The sequence below is a fragment of the Tenrec ecaudatus genome, chromosome 4 (assembly GCF_050624435.1).
Source record: "Tenrec ecaudatus isolate mTenEca1 chromosome 4, mTenEca1.hap1, whole genome shotgun sequence".
Classification (NCBI taxonomy): Eukaryota; Metazoa; Chordata; class Mammalia; order Afrosoricida; family Tenrecidae; genus Tenrec; species Tenrec ecaudatus.
In genome coordinates, this window is record NC_134533.1 from 42,658,447 (window position 1) to 42,676,453 (window position 18,007).

General features: G+C 38.8%; 1 non-coding gene across 1 annotated transcript; it reads right to left on the reverse strand.

Moving 5' to 3' along the window:
- Nucleotides 1-3,667: 3,667 nt before the first annotated feature.
- LOC142447671 (small nucleolar RNA SNORA42/SNORA80 family) lies at nt 3,668-3,801 on the reverse strand. Its single transcript, XR_012784334.1, has one exon. It is a non-coding gene; the product is annotated as a small nucleolar RNA SNORA42/SNORA80 family (small nucleolar RNA).
- Between the last annotated feature and the right edge of the window lie 14,206 nt (nt 3,802-18,007).

Consider the following 18,007-nt stretch of genomic DNA (forward strand, 5'->3'; position numbering starts at 1 on the left):
ATAACAGGACCAGTACAGATTTCAGAGCAGACTATCAATAACCAATATACAAGTCCAAGATGAAGTTGGAGAAAATTAAAACAATTCCAGGAGAGAGCCAAAATATGACCATGAGTCTTTGCCACCTAAACTTAGAGCCCCTTTGAAGAATAGATCTGGCACCTTAAATACAAATAACCATATGAGATGCTTTCTTCTTAATTGAGGTTTTTCTTGGTTATTATTGTTGGTTTGGGGTAATATTTTTGTTTATAATATCCAGGAGAGGAAGTTCTACATATACAGTATCTGGATTAATGGTTTCTAGAGGGCATGGGAGGGGAAGTTGTATGGCTATGAAGAGCTAATAACAATGTATACAGTAAAGAAGAAAGCATTATAAAATTGATTATGGTGATTTTATAATTCTTGATATGACTGAACCATTGAATTGTATGATATGTGAAATATATGCTAATGATACTGTTTGAAGATAGATAGATAAATGCATATGATGTATATGCTCACGTTTATATTTTGGCTTTCTTGGGATAATTTCAATTTTCTTCAACTTCAACCTAAACTTACATATCAACAAATTATATTCTATTCCACAGTCTACCCTGTGTCATTTTGACTACTAATATTGAACTTCTCCATCAATTTATCCCTAAAGATATAATCAATTTGATTCCCATGTATACCAGCTGGTGAGATACCTGTGTACAGCTGCCATTTAAGTTGTTGAGAAAATGTATTTTCTTTAAAGAAGTCATTGGTCTTGCCAAATTCCATCATATAAGCTCCAACTTTGTTTCTATCATCAAGGCCATATTTTCCACCTGTTGCCCTTAATCTTTGTTTCCAACTTTTTCATTTTAATTGCTAATAACTGTCAATAAATCTTGATTTTATTATGCAACCCTAGAAAACCATGATGAAACCACCAAACTCCTCATGTCATGGCTGGACCTGGAAACTATGATGCTGAGTGAAGTTAGTCAATCACAAAAGGACAAATGCTGTATGTGTCCACTCCCATAAGGATAAATACTAAGACAAAGGCAGACCTTTGCTCACAAGTGATATGATCTCCTAATCCTGTCTCCCAAGCGATGAGCTAGTAAGCCTGCCCAGTGCCCATGAACCATAGGCCACTCCCTTCATATTATGTACACATATTAAAAGCCTCACTGACAGAGGAGGCCTGACCTCAGCTGAAGCCATTTACTCAAGATGGGGGAAGAGGGAGCAGACCCATCAGTTGCTGCCATCCATCATTCTAAGGACACCCCAAATTCACAAAGACCCCTACAAGAGTGCTAAGTGACACTTACTAGAAATGCTAAGAGAGATGGAGGTCAGAGATGTCTGTTTCGAAGAAGGCAATTACACTTCTGTTTGTGGGTAACCCAAGTTCAGCAACCCTCTACCAGGAAAAAGCACATGACAATAGCTACACAGAATCCAAGGGAAGGATACACCTGGTACCATGTTCTAATTAGACACTTTTATACTAATTTCTGTGCAGCATTTGGTGACCTAAGCCTGATGATATAGATTCCGGGATTCTGTTCTTTTCAAAGCATGCAACAACCTTCACAGGCCACACTAGAAGGTGTCTATGAGGAAACCCCACTAAGTGAACTGGTCTTTACCTGAAACTCACCTGTAGCAGATTTTAGGAACTGACATAATCCTTGAATTTAAGGCTGAAACGTCCTGAAGTGAGAAGAAGCAGATGGCCACTATCTCAAAGTTATGGAATTAATGGTCATTATGGCTTTGGTTTGGGTCTCTTGCTTTGTAGTTGCCCAATGAATGGTGGCTGGGACTATCATCTAGTTACTATGTTACTGCCCTCTTGCTTTTTAATGATATACATTATGCTCGCAGGCACGGTTCTTCCTTTGTGAATGAATGTTATTGAAAGGTCTGTCCTGTCCCCAACCCTCATTATCCATGTAAACAGTTATTTAAGCTTTTAATAGGTACAAATCAGCAATTCATGTATTGTGATCTGAAAAGCCAGCTTATATACATATAATTTCCTTTCTCAACAGTGTTTTAAATTCCATACCATTTTTAAAGTAATAACACTATCAGTAGAATTGCCTTATGTCCGAAGGGGATTATTTATAATGTTCTTTGCCATGAAATGATAATGATGTTTCTAAAGTGAACCAGAAACATTGTGTGTGTGTGTACGTGTGTGTGTATGTGTGTGTGTGAAAGAGAGAGAGAGAGAGAGAAAGAGAGAGAGAGAGAGAGAGAGAGAGAGAGAGAGAAATACAAATGGATTTGGGGATCGCACTTAGCTGTAGCCCTAACCTAAGAACAATTCGTTCTTATGAGATGGCCTTCCTTGATGCTCACCCTCAGAAAGAAACCGCTGACATGCTGTTGCTAAGTGTGGTAAAGATACCAAATAGTGCCCAGCTCTCAGAAAGAATAGCATCTGGGATCTTTAAAAGTTTGTCTTCACAGAAGCAGCTATCCATGTGAGGTATCAACTAAATTCGCATGGAAGAAGCACACTAGCCTGTGTGATCCAAGGACTGTCAATAGTAAAATGCAAATCAAAGGCGGGAATGGTATCAGAGCTTAAGTTATGCAGAAGGCACAACGACCACAACAATGTGAGGAAGGTACAGGACCAGGCAATAATTGATTCTGCTATACATAAGGCCGCTGCGAGTTAGAGCCAACTTGATGGGAAATAACTGCATTTACTTACCAAGGTATTAAATGATATACATATTAAATAACTAAATAAATATATTTGAGAAATTTTGCTGAACATAAATAATGAATTATAAGAATGTCACATTGGTATATGCTTCATTCTGACCCCTAATCCCTGAAGAGTTGATAATCCAAGAACGACTATTTTAGGATTTTAGGCCTCCCCCAAGGCGGCCACAGCGCACATTTGGCTCGTTGCTTTGCAGTCTGGATCCCTTACCGTCTTCTGACTCATTGCTGTGGCTCTTTCTAACACTGAGTTCACATATGCTCTTACCACCCACTTCGTGCTACTGGCACCTGCTGCGACTGCCTTGACTATCTCCTTCTCATTTGAGTGAGATGTTCTGTCTTCTGAAGGAAACACCATCACTCAGGCAGGAAAAGCGATGAATTCCTCCAAAGATTCTAAGAACATTTTCCCCAATGAATAAAGCAAGCACTTTTCTATAACACATCTTCCGTCTACAAAATGGGGATCCAACATTTAATCAACGCTGTTCTCCCTTTTTGTTGTTGACTCTTTAAACAAAGGAAATGACAAACAATTTTTTAAGATTACTAAATTCAACAATGGCCTGGTTGTAAAGTTTAAATCCTATGCCTGAGAAAAAAACATCAGGAATTTGGGGTACTCCTATTTCTAAGTAATCTACTTAAAACCAAGTACTACCTAATAAGTAAGCATGAGAAAGTGTTATTATAATTAGAAGCACTCTAAATAAGCAACCCAAGTCAATTAGTCAAACAAATCATCATGTCTCCAAACCTATACTGACATGCCAGAGAAATGTTTAATGACATGAAATAATTATATATGTGGATTATTAGCTTAAAAGTAAAGCTGTTAAGAGATAGTAAGTATAACTTTTATTTTAAAACTATTTTTTAAAAGCACATAAATTCTTGAATTTAACTGAACTTTGCAAAAAAAAAAATTTCCCACTGTGCAAATTGCTTCAATGCCTGCAGCCCACAGGGTAAAGCCAGGCAATGGTTTGAGGCTGCAGTATGCTTTGGCCTGGGTCACTGTGAGAAGCCCATGGGATTGGAACTGCAATAAATCCAAACCCATGCACAAACTTTGTAAATTTTAAAGAAACTGTAGTCTCTGGTGTAATTATGGAATGGAAGTATTCCCTTACTTTGCTTTTAAGATAATTACTGATCACAAAGTAATCAGAAAAAAACAATCCACTGAAATCAATAGTTTTAATTGATCTTTTTTCCTTCTTTTACTCAACAATATAAGTTCCAGAGGACATAGTCATCACGGAGACGGCTTTAAACAAGAGATGGGTGGGTGGGTGGGTAGCTGGTGGATGACTGAATGAAGAGATGGATAGATGACGGGTAGATAGATGTAATATTTGTCATGTAGACATACAAAGTTCTTCCCATGTATGGACTCTCTGATGTATTCATCTAGAATTCATCTAAAATTCACCTAGAATTTTCCTCATCTTCAGGGGAAAGATAAAATAGCCATGGAGATTATCAAATAAATTCTAACGTATACAAAAGAAGGTTTCAAAAAAAAAAGAATGTGTGTGTATATATATATATATATATATATATATATATATATATATATATATATATATATATATATATATATACCACATTGAATGAAGGGGGAAGTGCAGAGTGGAGACCCAAGGCCCAAGTGTCGGCCAATGGAGATCCCCTCATAGAGGGGTTTAGGAGAGGAGATGGGTTAATTAGGGTGTGAGGTAGTGCCGATGAAGAACACAGCTTTACCCCAGATCCTGGATGCTTCCTCCCCCCAACTACCATGATCCGAATTCTACCTTGCAGGACTGGATAGGACAGAGGTTGTACACTGGTACATATTAGGGCTGGAGGCACAGGGAATCCAGGGTGGATGATACCTTCAGGACCAAGGGTGTGAGGGGCGATGCTGGGAGAGTGGAGGGTGAGTGGGTTGGAAAGGGGGAACTGATTACAAGGATCCACATGTGACCTCTTCCCTGGGAGAGGGACATCAGAGAAGGGGGGAAGGGAGACTCCGGATAGGGCAAGATATGACAAAATAACAATCTATAAATTATCAAGGCCTCATGGGGGAAGGGGGAGCAGGGAGGGAGGGGAAAGAAAGAGGACCTGATGCAAAGGGCTTAAGTGGAGAGCAAATGCTTTGAGAATGATTGGGGCGGGGAATGTATGGATGTGCTTTATACAATTGATGTATGTATGTGTATGGATTGTGATAAGAGTTGTATGAGTCCCTAATAAAATGTAAAAAAAGAAAAGGGAAAAAAAAGAAAGAAAAGAAAATGATTAGGGCAAAGAATGTACAGATGTGCTTTATACAATTGATGTATGTATATGTATAGACTGTGATAAGAGTTGTATGAGCCCCTAATAAAATGTTTTTAAAAAAATTTTAAAAAGAATTAAAAAAAAGAAAGAAAAGAAAATGTGAAAATTATAATAAAATAATTAGCCTTTTAAAAAAAAAGAAGGTTTCAAAAAGGTGGTGGGACATGGGATTAAAGGAGCACAGAATTCTCCTAAAGTCTCTCATAGGTAGACTACAAAAGCATGTAACTTGCTCTTCACACAGATTTTCTAGGTAAGGAAACACTATTTTTTTTTGGAGCACTAATCTTTAAAGGACAGAAATTATTGAATGCAACTGAAAATTTTAAATTTGAAAGAAACCGTAGTCCCTGGTGTAATTATGGAATGGAAATATTCCATCATTCACTATGCCTTTGACTATATGCGTGCTTTCTTAGACATTGTGTTATTCTGGGTTGACAAGAGAAACAAATCCAGAGAGCCATTCATATGTGTGTAATAGAGAACTTTATATCAAAGAGTAATTGCATATAAAGAAAACATCACAGATCAAGTCCATAAGTCAGATATTAGCGCATATGTCTGATAACCAATCTATAAGTTCCTCTTCAGACTCACACAACACATGCAATGATGCTGAATGCAGGAAGATCACAGGCCAGTGGGAGGAAAGTCTTGTGGATCCAGTGGCTTTGTAAGCAGCTCAGGAATGGCAGGGGGTATCCACGTCCCCACCCCTTCCCCCACCCCCACCCACAGCTTCAGGGATCAATTAGCATAGCTCCATGTGGCTTGTCAACAAGAATGTCTTGCAGGGAGACAGCAGAGAGAGTTTTCCACCTCCAGGGAGGAAAGCTATAGAACCTCATCTTTTTCTGCTATGTAGCTTGTGAGTTTGAACTGGTGATCTTACCAGTTAGCAGTCCAACACTACAGGACTCCTTCGAAGACATTTAAGAAAAAACAAAACTCCAAAACCAAAACATAAACTCACTGCCATCAAGCTGTTTCTGACTCATTGTGACCCTGTAATACCGAGTAGAATTGCCTCTTCGGGTTCCCAGGGCTGTACATCTTTATAGGAGCAGAAAGCTACATTTTTCTCTTGCAGAGTCACTAATGAATTTATACTGTTGCTCTTGCTGTTCAAACACACTGTGTCACGAGAACGCCTTTGGAAAACATATTAGCAAGTATTCATTAAAGTACAATATGTGTCATTATTGATAGATCATCTATATTATAATATATTTACTCAGTTTAAAATAATTTTAATATAATTTTATTTGAAAGTTATTTTCTTATTACCAAAACATTATATTTTCATGGTTCAACATGTAAAATTGGTAGGAAAAGAATATTTTAAGTCCCCTCTGTAGTGATGGTGGAGCCCTGCTGGCATGCGGGTAATATGCTAGGCTGCTGAACACAAAGTCAGTGGCTCAAAATCACCAGCTGCTCCCTGGGAGAAATATGAGGTTTTCTCTACCAATCATGAGTTTTAGTCACCAAAAACTCACAAGGGCAGTTCTACCCTATCCTTACAGGATCACTATAATTTGGAATCTACTCAATGGTAATGAGTTATTTTGTTTGTTTTTTTAATGTGGCGATGTGCTGATGTTGGCTTATAACAGCTGCAAAAGTCAATTGTGTGTATCTCTCCCCAGTGATGTATTCAATAATGTCACATTAGTAACTTGAAATCAGCCATGGTAAGATTATTTCTACCATGGAAATTGACAAATGCTACAAAATAGAGTCACACACACACACACACACACACACTTACTTCATCCCTCCACCACAGAATTGTTTGTTAAACATTTACCAGGATATCACTGTCCATAATCCTAAACTATTATCAATTTGGTAAATTTTAAATTAGATTACTTCCATTTCAGGAAGTCAAAAATCAAAGGAGATTCAAAAATTTAAAAAGGTAGTCTGATTGGTAACGTGACCGGTCAATGGAGGTAAGGGATGTCCTCATGATACCCCGCGATCAAAGTCTATCAACAGTCATGAAGATGGGACAGGACGAGGCAACATGCACTGATACCACTCATGTAGTCGCCATGAGTCAGACCCAATGAAGAAAAACTAATGACAGTAAAGTCTATCCTAATCTTTGACCATTCTGATGCCAGCAGAGAAATTCAAAACCATTTGAATAAAAAACAGAAAAGCATGCTTTCTGTGTCCTAACCACTAAGGTCTGCGTTGGTTTAGACCATGTGCATTAGTTGGGTATGCGGATGGGTTATACAATCCTGTGGGTTTTTCTTGCTTTTTTACTTTAGAAAACAATTTTAACCACTAAATACCAACAGGCATAGATCTGTTGTCTATGCCCAAATTGATTCATTAGTGTCTTATTCTTAATGAGAGGATCTTTAATCTTTACATAGATGCCCAAAAAGTAGTTATTGGCCTTAGATGTTGGAGTCCCCTGTTCATATTCCAAATTATGTATCATTCCAAGACATTGTCTTGGTGGCAAATAGGGTCTGGAGTCCCACTCCAGTTTTCCCTTTATCCCCTTTTTTAATGAACCTTTTTCTGCTGTCACCACACTAGAACATCAGGAATTAATTTTCCAGGGATTTCAGAAGCTCAGTGAGGACATATGAAACATGTGATTTATTTTCTCCATACCTTCCGTGTTCAGTCAATATACACAAAACTTAAAGATGTCATATTATCCAGCAGAGGGCACTCATATGGTTCCAAGTATAGACGTAAGAATTATGGCAATTTGAAGAGAATCTTCAAATCGGGCAAATAAAAGAAACCCCTCCCTTCCAAGGCTACTCAAGTCGCCACTAGATGCCACACAGAAGAATAAAAAGAATTTTCCTTTACCCCATTTGATTACTCCCTATCCTAAACAAAAACAGACCTAGTCCCAACATGCAAAGCTCGTCATGGATACTGGTTAATTAATACATGTGAAACACTAAGACATTAGGGTAAATTTCTGTGTCCCACGTTTTCAAAGTGCCGGCTTTCCAAAAGGGTGCGTTTTTCTTTAAAATGTGGGATTATAGGAGAATAACAAGAAGGTAGTTTCCATCCACTTACATCCTGGGTTCTTAAAATGATAACTCTCAAGTGGTTTTCCATCATGAAGTTGACGAACTACATGCGTCAGATGACAGGGCTTCTACCAGTCTCTTGGAACTTTACACTTCTCAAGCATCTAAGAAAACCAGAGGCCACCACAAGACCGCAGTCTAGTGTGTGGACAGACTCAGCCACCAGTTATTCCAGCTTCTTACAAAAGCAAAATAAACTTGTGATTTCTGAGACATGTTGTATAGCTCATTAGTGGTTTCAAGTAAGTGCTGTTTATTGATCTTAAAGTCTCTTTCTCTGTTTCGCAAGTAGACTTTCACCTATGTCTCCATCTTTTCCAAACATGCCAGCATTATATACCCACCAGTTGGACCCCAGCGAGAGCTAAATTTAAGCCAATAATCTGAGGTAAAACTGCTCCCTCATTCCAGTTCCATTACCATGTCTAATGCCATTTGGTTTCTGTCCCAGGGATTTTTATTCACACATTTCAAAATTGGGCCATGATTTTATTTCTGCTATAGTATTAACTGTCCATTTCTTGTTTAGTCGAAAAGATTCTCAACTAAATCACTGAGAATGATCTGCACAGAAAGTAGTGAGTGTACATGTAGTGTCAGCACAGAATCTACAGTCACTTTATGAGAGAAAAAAAAATCATTAAGTTGTTCGCCCATTTGGAAGATGAGTAGCACAGTCCTTATCAGAGAATCGCTGATGAGCATGGTCCAAAGTTGCCAGATCCTGGAATATTGGGGGGTGGGGGGCGTGCTGTCGATCTTGCCAAACCAGAAGCAAAATTGGCCCACCTTCCCCAAGTTACATCTGGGATCAGTTTGGTCTGATTCAGGAGCGCCTAGCACAGCAGGCTGGCTTGGTTTTAATGCAGATGGGAAAGCAGCTCTATATAAAAGAAGAAGTAAGAGATGAATGCTCATGTCAGTTCTCCTAATAGGAAAAAATGTTGTTTTATAATCAATGGACAGTCTTTACATGATTGACTGGTATAAATTAAGGAATTAGTTTGATGCTGAATGGTGCCTATTGAGTTTATACGGTCCTGTTCCATGTCTGCAGTTTATGCATTTTCAGATTTCAAAAGCAAAGCATACCTTTTAAAAAACTTTCAATAAGGATTACATTCAAGGGAATTAATTTTCTTCCTAAGACATAAAAAAGAATGAAATCAAGTATCAAGGTAGCAGACGGACATTGGGCCTCTACTCAAGTTCTCCCTAAATGCAAGAACACTTTGTTCGAATAACCTGGCATTTCAGTGAAGCTCACCTTCCGACATGATTGCTGAAGACACAATGGGTGCATAAGCAAATGGGGTGAAGAAAGCAGATGGTGTCCAGCTATCAAAAGATGTAGTGTCTGGGGTCTTACAGACTTGAAGACAAACAAGTAGCCATCTAGCTGAGAAGCAACCAAGTCACATGGAGGAAACACACCAGCCTATGTGATCGTGAGATGTCGATGAGATCAGGTGTCAGGCATCAAAGACAAAGAACAAAAATCATATCAATGTGAATGTGGGGAGGGCCAATGTGAATGAGGGCAGGGCAGAGTGGAGACCCAAAGCCCATCTGCAGATAATTGGCCATCCCCTTACGGAAGGATCACAAGGAAGAGACGAGCCAGTCAGGGGGCAGTATAGCACCATGATCCCAATTCTACTTTACAAATCCAGCTAGACCAGAACTGCGATAGTTTATTGTGCCAGCCTGGCCGATAAACACAAGTAGGATTAACTGAAGGGCAGAGGGATAAATGGCTCGGTGAGCCTTGCCTTGCTTGTTCTGTGCCTCAGTTTAAAGGGGTACACTACCTGTGGGATGCCTAGCCTGTGGACTGTGTCAATGTAAGTTGAGGTCCCTTTAAGCCCACACGATTGGAATGTTCATCTCTGGAGCAATACCAGGAGAGTAAGGGGAAGATGTGGGGAGAAATGGGGAACTGATCACAATGATCTACATAGAACCCCCTCCCTGGGTGATGAACAACAGAAAAGTGGATGAAGGGAGATAACGGTCAGTATAAAACATGAAAAAAATAATTTATAAATTGTTAAGGGTTCATGAGGGAGGGAAAGTAGGGGAGGGAGGTGGGAAATGAGGAGCTGATACCAGGGGCTCAAGTAGAAAGAAAATGTTTTGAAAAAAATTGGGCAACAAATGTACAAATGTGGTTGACACAATGGATGTATAGATGGATTGTGATAAGAGCTGTGTGAGTGCCAATAAAATTATTTTTAAATAAAAACTACTAAATAAAAACTACTAAATAAAAAATAAAAAAACTACTAAATAAAAACTACTAAATAAAGAGATCATTTTATAATTCTGGATTCACATGAGAAATACAATAGCTCTATGTGTCATTATTTAATATTGGTAAAGCCTACTGACGTTGAGTTGATTCATGCTCATATGGATTCCCTAGGGCAGAGTAGAACTGCCCCATGGAGGTTCTATGACTGCAATCTTTACAATCATATCAATTCCCCACAGAACAGCTCAGAGATTTGACTTTCCACAACCTTTCCATCAGCAGCCAACTGCGTGACCACGCTACCACCAAGCTTTCTCATTGAATGTAGGTTGTTGTAGTTGCTGTTGCTGTTAGGTGCCATTGATTCAGGTCCAACCCACAGAGACCTTAGGCACAATGGAACGAAACACTGCCTGGACCTGCACAAATCCTTCGCCAGGGACTGGTCTCTCCTGACAATGTGTCCAAAGTATGTAAGATGAAGTGCTGCCACCCTTACCTCTAATTAGCTCTCTGGTCATGCATCTGCCAAGACAAATCGGGTTGTCTTTGTAACAGACAGTCCATGGTTCCCTCAATATTCTTCTCCAGCATCATAATTCAAATGTTTCTATTCCTCTTCAGCTTTCCTTTATTCAATGTCTAACTTGAATAAATGCATAGGAAGCAGCGGAAAATACCATGGCTTGTGTCTGGTGCATCTTAGTCCTCAAAGCCCCACCTTTACGTTTCAATACTCTAAAGAGGTCTGGTGCAGCGGATTGACCTACAGCTCTGAGTCACTTGATCTCTTGACTGCTGCTTCCACGAACACTGGCGTGGGAGCCAAGTAAGATAAAAAATCCTTTGCAATGTCAACCTTTTCTCCATTTTCATTGATGTTACCTATTGGTCCAGTTGTGAGGAGTTTGGTCTTCTTTGAAGCGAGCTGTAATCCAGACTGAAGGGTGGAATCCTCAGGGTGGACCTTTATCAGCAAGTTCTTCATGTCCTCACTCTCAGCAGCAAGGTTGTGTCACCTGCGTGTCTCAGTTTGTCGATAAGCCTTCCCCCAATCTGGATGCCACATTCTTCTTCATCAAAGCCAACTTCTCTTAATACATGCTCAGCACACAGAAGGAACAAGTGTGGTGAGAGGGTACAAGTCTGACGCACACCTTTCCTGATCTTAACCCATGCAGTGTTCCCTTGTCCTGTTCACACGCCTGCCTCCTGATCCATGTTCAAGCTCCTCATGGCACAATGAGGTAGTCCCATTCTTCTCCAGGTTATCCATAGCTGTCGTTGTCCACACAACCTAATGCCAAATGAAAATCTACCTTCAAAAGTAGACCAATTTTTTAAAAGGAGAGATGACATTTTCTTTAAAGTTTATATCTACTTAAAGGAAGTGTAAAAGGAAGCGCTTCTTTAAGATAGGGAGGGAGTAAATGAAAACACAAGTTTTACTGCTTAAAAAACTGCATATAAGTTTACTTTTGATTACAGATCCCTAGAGAATTTTACAGCGAAAAAAATCATGACACAGAATGGAGAATTAAATCGCAGAAAGTCAGTGTCAAGGCACGAACACTTGTTCCTAGCCTAATATTTTTCAATGACTAAACATTGTTACATGAGTTCTTCTTGCTCTAAAGCAAGGGTATAAGTTGGTTCCAAATGATTCAGCCATGACCAATGTAAACAAGGTCAGTGTATGCATTGCATGGCAACACATGTTGTGTGGAGTTTGACCAGTGAAGAAACCAAGAAGCATTTCCCTGAGCAACGATGGCAGCTGAGACACACACTCAGTGCAGCCTGATCATTTGCCAGCTTTTAGCCTAGGCTGGTTTTTCCTCAAAAAACATAACTCACTGACATCAAGTCAATTCTCACTTCTTAAGACCCTACAAAACATAATAGAACCAACCTTGTCAGTTTCTGAAACTGAAGATATTTAAGAAGGAAGAAAGCTTCCTCTTTCTCCTATAGAAGAGCTGGTGGTTTAAAAGAGCAGCCCAGTGCTAACCCATCAGGGTCCCATGCCTGTTTCCAACAGGGGACACCCCTCCCCCGACTCTCCCTGCCATGCAAGAGATTTGGTAGATATGCAATTAGCATGATGCCCTTGTCCTGACTTCTATTGGTTATGAGTATACAGATTCAAATCAGTAAAAAGCCATGCTTTAAAATAGGGTAGCAACTATTTCCCTCAGTATCTTAGACTTGCTTGATATTTTGAATTAGTAATTTTCACTGATATCTGTTCTAACCAATCAGTTGTTATTGAGTCCATTCTGATTCATGGCAACCCTGTGTGTGTTGGTACATATCCATACTCCATGAGGTTTTTAATGACTAAATTTTCCAAAGTAGATCATTAGCTCTGTTTGTCTAAGAGAGTCCTGGGTAGCTTCAATCCACAGTTGGCAGCCAAACTTGTTAACCATTTGTGCTGCATAGATACTCCCTACCTATGTCATGGAACCTTTCAAACAATAGATAGTCAATGAAGGCTTTTCATTCTATTTTTGTTATTGTCGTTGTTTAACTTTTTTAAAAGCAAATATCATTAATTTTAATGTATTTTACCATTTAAAAATATTAGCAAAAGAATGTCCAAAATTACACAAAATCAAACTCCCTAAAAGATTACTGCTAATCTTTTTCTGTACACATTATTCTATCTGTCAACTTTCCTGTGTGTTTACAAGACTGGAACTGTTTATAGGAGTAGAAAGCCCAGTCCTTCTCCCGCAGAGCTGCTGGTGTTTCTGAACTGCCAACCATGGGGATCTCAGCACAACTTGTAATCACTACACTAGCAGGGCTCCTGAACACATGACTAGTCTTTATTAAATTGTTGACTTAGTAGACATACAATTATATCCATTCAAAAACATTTTTAAAGCAAGGAAAAAATGTCACTACACTATTCCGAGCAGCATTTTTAAGAAATGGGCAAGAAAGGTATTTCATATAAACGACAAGTGGATACAGAGTCTTGAAATGTAAATATATTTCTTTAAGCAGAGTGTTTATATGATTAAAAAGACATTTAAGGAAGTGAACCTGAATGACATGTGAAGAAGGAGGAGGAAAGTTTTAAAAAGTCAGTAAACTCAGGGAGGAGGCAATAATAGTACATGGACAGGGAATGATGAAGTAAATCTTAAACTTGAGTTGACAGGAAAGATGGAAAACAGAAGAAACAAATGGGAAAGAAAGAATTACAAAGTATGACTAACCAGTTTCAGTAACTGACTATATGTGAAGACTGAAGGGGAGTCTTCGAGTTAGGGAACCAGAAGAAAACAAAGGCATTGATAGAACTAGGGTTCATGACACCAGAAAGGGGGAGGGGTGCAAACGGAATCTGATGAGGAGACAGAAGTAGTTAACTTGAGCACAAGACTGATGGAAATAGAGAAATAGAAGTTAATTGAGAGATTGTAAGTGGAAATCACTCTTTTTAGCACTATCTGCTCAGGGGTGGCATTTAGTATTCTGAAAAAGACCATCTAGAAATAAGCTATAAGGGATACACATAATGTAAATTCTGGATGAGGAAGAAAAGACAAAGAAGGAGAACTCAGAGAGGCGACAGAAGAGATAGGATCGCTCAAAACTGCAGAAGCAAATGGAGAAACGAATTATAAGAAGTATATACTCAACAAACAGGCAGAAAGGACAGTAACACTTAAAAGAAAGTCCTTGGAGTTCTTAAGGAAAAATGTTTAGTAAGGTTTCACCCCATCATCACTCAAGTTTGCTGTTGTGAATGTGAAAATACTTTAAAAAACATTTTATTAGGGGCTCATACAACTCTTATCACAATCCATCCATACATCAATTGTGTAAAGCACATCTGTACATTCACTGCCCTCATCATTTTCAAAGCACTTGCTCTCCACTTAAGCACTTTGCATCAGGTCCTCTTTTTTCTCCCTCCCTCCCCTCTTCCCCCTCCCTTATGAGCCCTTAATAATTTATAAATTATTTTTTGTCATATCTTGCGCTGTCCGATGTCTCCCTCTACCCCCTTTTCTGCTGTCTGTCCCCCAGGGAGGAGGTCACATGTAGATCCTTGTAATCGGTATCCTCTTTCCAACCCCCTCTCCCTCTACCTTCCCAGTATCGCCACTCACACCCCTGGTTCTGAAGGTATCATCTGCCCTGGATTCCATGTGCCTCCAGCTCCTATCTGCACCAGTGTACATCCTCTGCTCTATCCAGACTTGAAAGGTAGAATTCGGAGAGTGTGTGTGTGTGTGTGTGTGTGTGTGTGTGTGTGTGTAGGGGGGGGGAAGCATTTAGGAACTAGAGGAAACTGTATTCTTCATTGGTGCTGCATCACACCCTGATTGACTCATCTCTTCCCTGAGACCCCTTTGCAAGGGGATCTCCAGCGGCCAACAAATGGGCTTTGGGTCTCCACTCTGCACTCCCTCCTTCATTCACTATGGTAAGATTTTTTTGTTCTGATGATGCCTGCTGATGATGCCTGCCACCTGATCCCTTTGACACCTCGTGATTGTACAGGCTGATGTGCTTCTTCCATGTGGGCTTTGTTGCTTCTGAGCTAGATGGTCACTTGTTTACCTTGAAGCCTTTAAGACCCCAGACGCTATCTCTTTTGGTAGCCGAGGTGAAAATACTTTTACCTACACTTTACAAGCAAGTTCACCCATGGTGAAAGGATTTCAATGGAGGTTACAGCTAAGAACAAACTGTGACTAGCGATGGAACAGTGTCAGTTATCGGAGGTCAGGAAGAAGAGGCAATTAGGTTGGAAGACATTCAACTTACCTTTGACAAAAGCTGCCTCCTTGAAGTAGAGTTAACATGGATGGAGCAAAAATTTTCATTTAATGATAGCGCATGACTCAAAATAAGAATAAATAGTTGCAAACATAAATTAATAATCAGAATATGTAAGTTACAAAGTATAAATATAGGAAAATGGAATGAAACTCATTAAGGATCTATATCCTAAATATGATGTACTTCAAATGGATTGGTGATTGCCATTTTGAATAGGCAATCATATGGTTTACTATACCAGTAATGATAAATGCAAGAGGAACTGTGCTATCTTCATCATCAAAAATAAGATTTGCAGATCTATCTTGAGGTACAACACTGTCTGTGATGGGATAACAGCTGTAAGCCTACCAGGCAGTCCAGTCGATGCAACTATTATTCATATTTATGCATCAACCACTAAAGTTAGTGACAAAGAATTTTTAAGAATTCTACCAAATTCTTCCTTATGAAATTCATCAAGCATGCAATTAAGATATATTCATAATAATTGATTATTATGCTAGAAAAGATGAAAATAAGGAAAATGTATCCAAAACAAGCAAAAAGAAACTCACTGCCACTGAGCGGATTCCATTTCATAGAGACCATATTAAACAGGACAGAATAATCTCTGTGGGTTTCTAAGACTGTAATTCTTTTCAGAAGTAGAAAGGAGATTGGTGGTTGCAAATTGATGACCTTGAAGTTAGTAGCCTAACTACCTAACCATGGTTTATCAGAAGAAATATCAGTATTTGAAAATAAGGCTTCAGTGGCAGCAGTGAAGTTGGAGATTATATGATAAACTTTTTCAAATCAACAACTTCTTCATAGCAAATACATTTTTCAACAACATAAACAGTAATTATATACATGAAACTTGCAAAGTGGAATAAACAGGAATCAAACTGACTAGATGTATAGAAACAGATGATGGGAAAATTCACTATTAGAAGTCACAAAAAGGTAGATTGTGGACCAGACCAGCAATTGTGCATGTGTAAGTAAATGTTGAAGTTGAAGAAAATTAAGACAAGTCCACCAGAGTGAAATATGAACAAGTGTATATCACATCTGAATGTAGAGAACATTTTGAGAACAAATTTAGGCCCCTCAGGACTGACCAATAATAAGAGTAGTGATATCAGGTGGTTAGGGGGAAGGTGAGGGAAGAAAGGGGGAACCGATCACAATAATTAACATATAACCCCTTGCCTGGAGGTCAAACAATAGAAAGTAGGTGAAGGGAGACAGCAGTAAGTATAAAACATGAACAAAAATTATAAATTATCAAGGGTTCATGAGGGTGAGAGGGGAAGGGATGGGGGGCAGATGAGCTGATACCAAGGGCTAAGTAGGAAGAAAATGTTTTGAAAGTCATGATAGTAACATATGTCCAAATGTACTTGACACAATGGATGGATGGATGGATTGTGATAAGCTGTAAGAGCCTCAATAAAATGATTATAAAAGAAGAAGAAGATGAACAAGAACAAATTTAGGACACTGAACACAAGTGACAGAACTGACGAGTTGTGGGAAGACATCAAGAGCAACATAAAGAAAGGAAATGGTCATTAAAAAACAAGAAAGATAGAAAAGATAAATGTGGATGTCAGAAGATACTCTGAAACTTGTGCTTGATTGTAAAGTAGCTAAACTAAATACAAGAAATGACAGAGTTGGACAAAAGTTTCAAAGGGCAACTTAAGAAGACAAAGAATTGTAATGAAATGTACATAGATGTGGAGTTAGAAAATTAAAGGGAAGAATACACTCAGCATATCTCACGCTGAAAGTAATAGAAAAATTCATCCTCCAGTTAAAATATTGAAGTATTTTGTGGACAAAATACTGAGCAATGCAGGAAGCATTACAAGACTATGGAAGGAATACACCATCACTGTACTCCCCAAAATTGGTGGACTTCAACCACTTCAAGAAGCAGCTATTCCAGAATGAACGGTGTTGAATTGAAAAACCCAGCTACACCAAAAATAAGGCTCCAGGAACTGAGGAATATCAATTTAAATGTTTCAATAAGTTACTTCTGCATTAGAAACAATTACTAATGTATGCCAAGAAATTTAGAAGACAGTTACCTGCCAAATAAACTGGAAGAAATTCATATTTGTGTCCAATGAAAATAAAAATGATCAAGTGCAATGTAACTGATAGGAATTACTGAAAACTGAATGAAGTTCAAACATCATAGTGGAACAAAAGGAAAGTAGAAGGAAATAGAGAAAAGAACAGGAGACAAAGGACATTTGTAGAGGTATAAATACAGGCATGTACAGATGTAAATATATTTATATATGAGGGTGTGGAAATAGATCTATGTGCATATATTTATAAGTTTAGTATTAAGGTAGTAGATGGACATTGGGCCTCCACTCAAGTACTCACTCAATACAATAATACTTTGTTCTATTAAATTGGCATTCCATGATGCTCACATTCCCGACATGATTGCTGAAGACAAAGCAGGTACATAAGCAAATGTGGTGAAGAAAGCTGATGGAGCCTGGCTATCAAAAGATATAGCATCTAGGGTCTTAAAGGCTTGAATGTAAACAAGCAGCCATCTAGCTCAGAAGCAACAAAGCCCATATGGAAGAAGCACACCAGCCTGTGTGATAACGAGGTGCCAAAGGGATCAGGTATCAGGTATCAAAGAACAAAAAAAAAATCATATCATTGTGTGGTCACCTCCCCGATATGATCACTGAAGGCAAATGGGTGCATAAGCAAATGTGGTGAAGAAAGCTGACAGTGCCCAGCTATCAAAAGATATAGATAGCATGTGGGGTCTTAA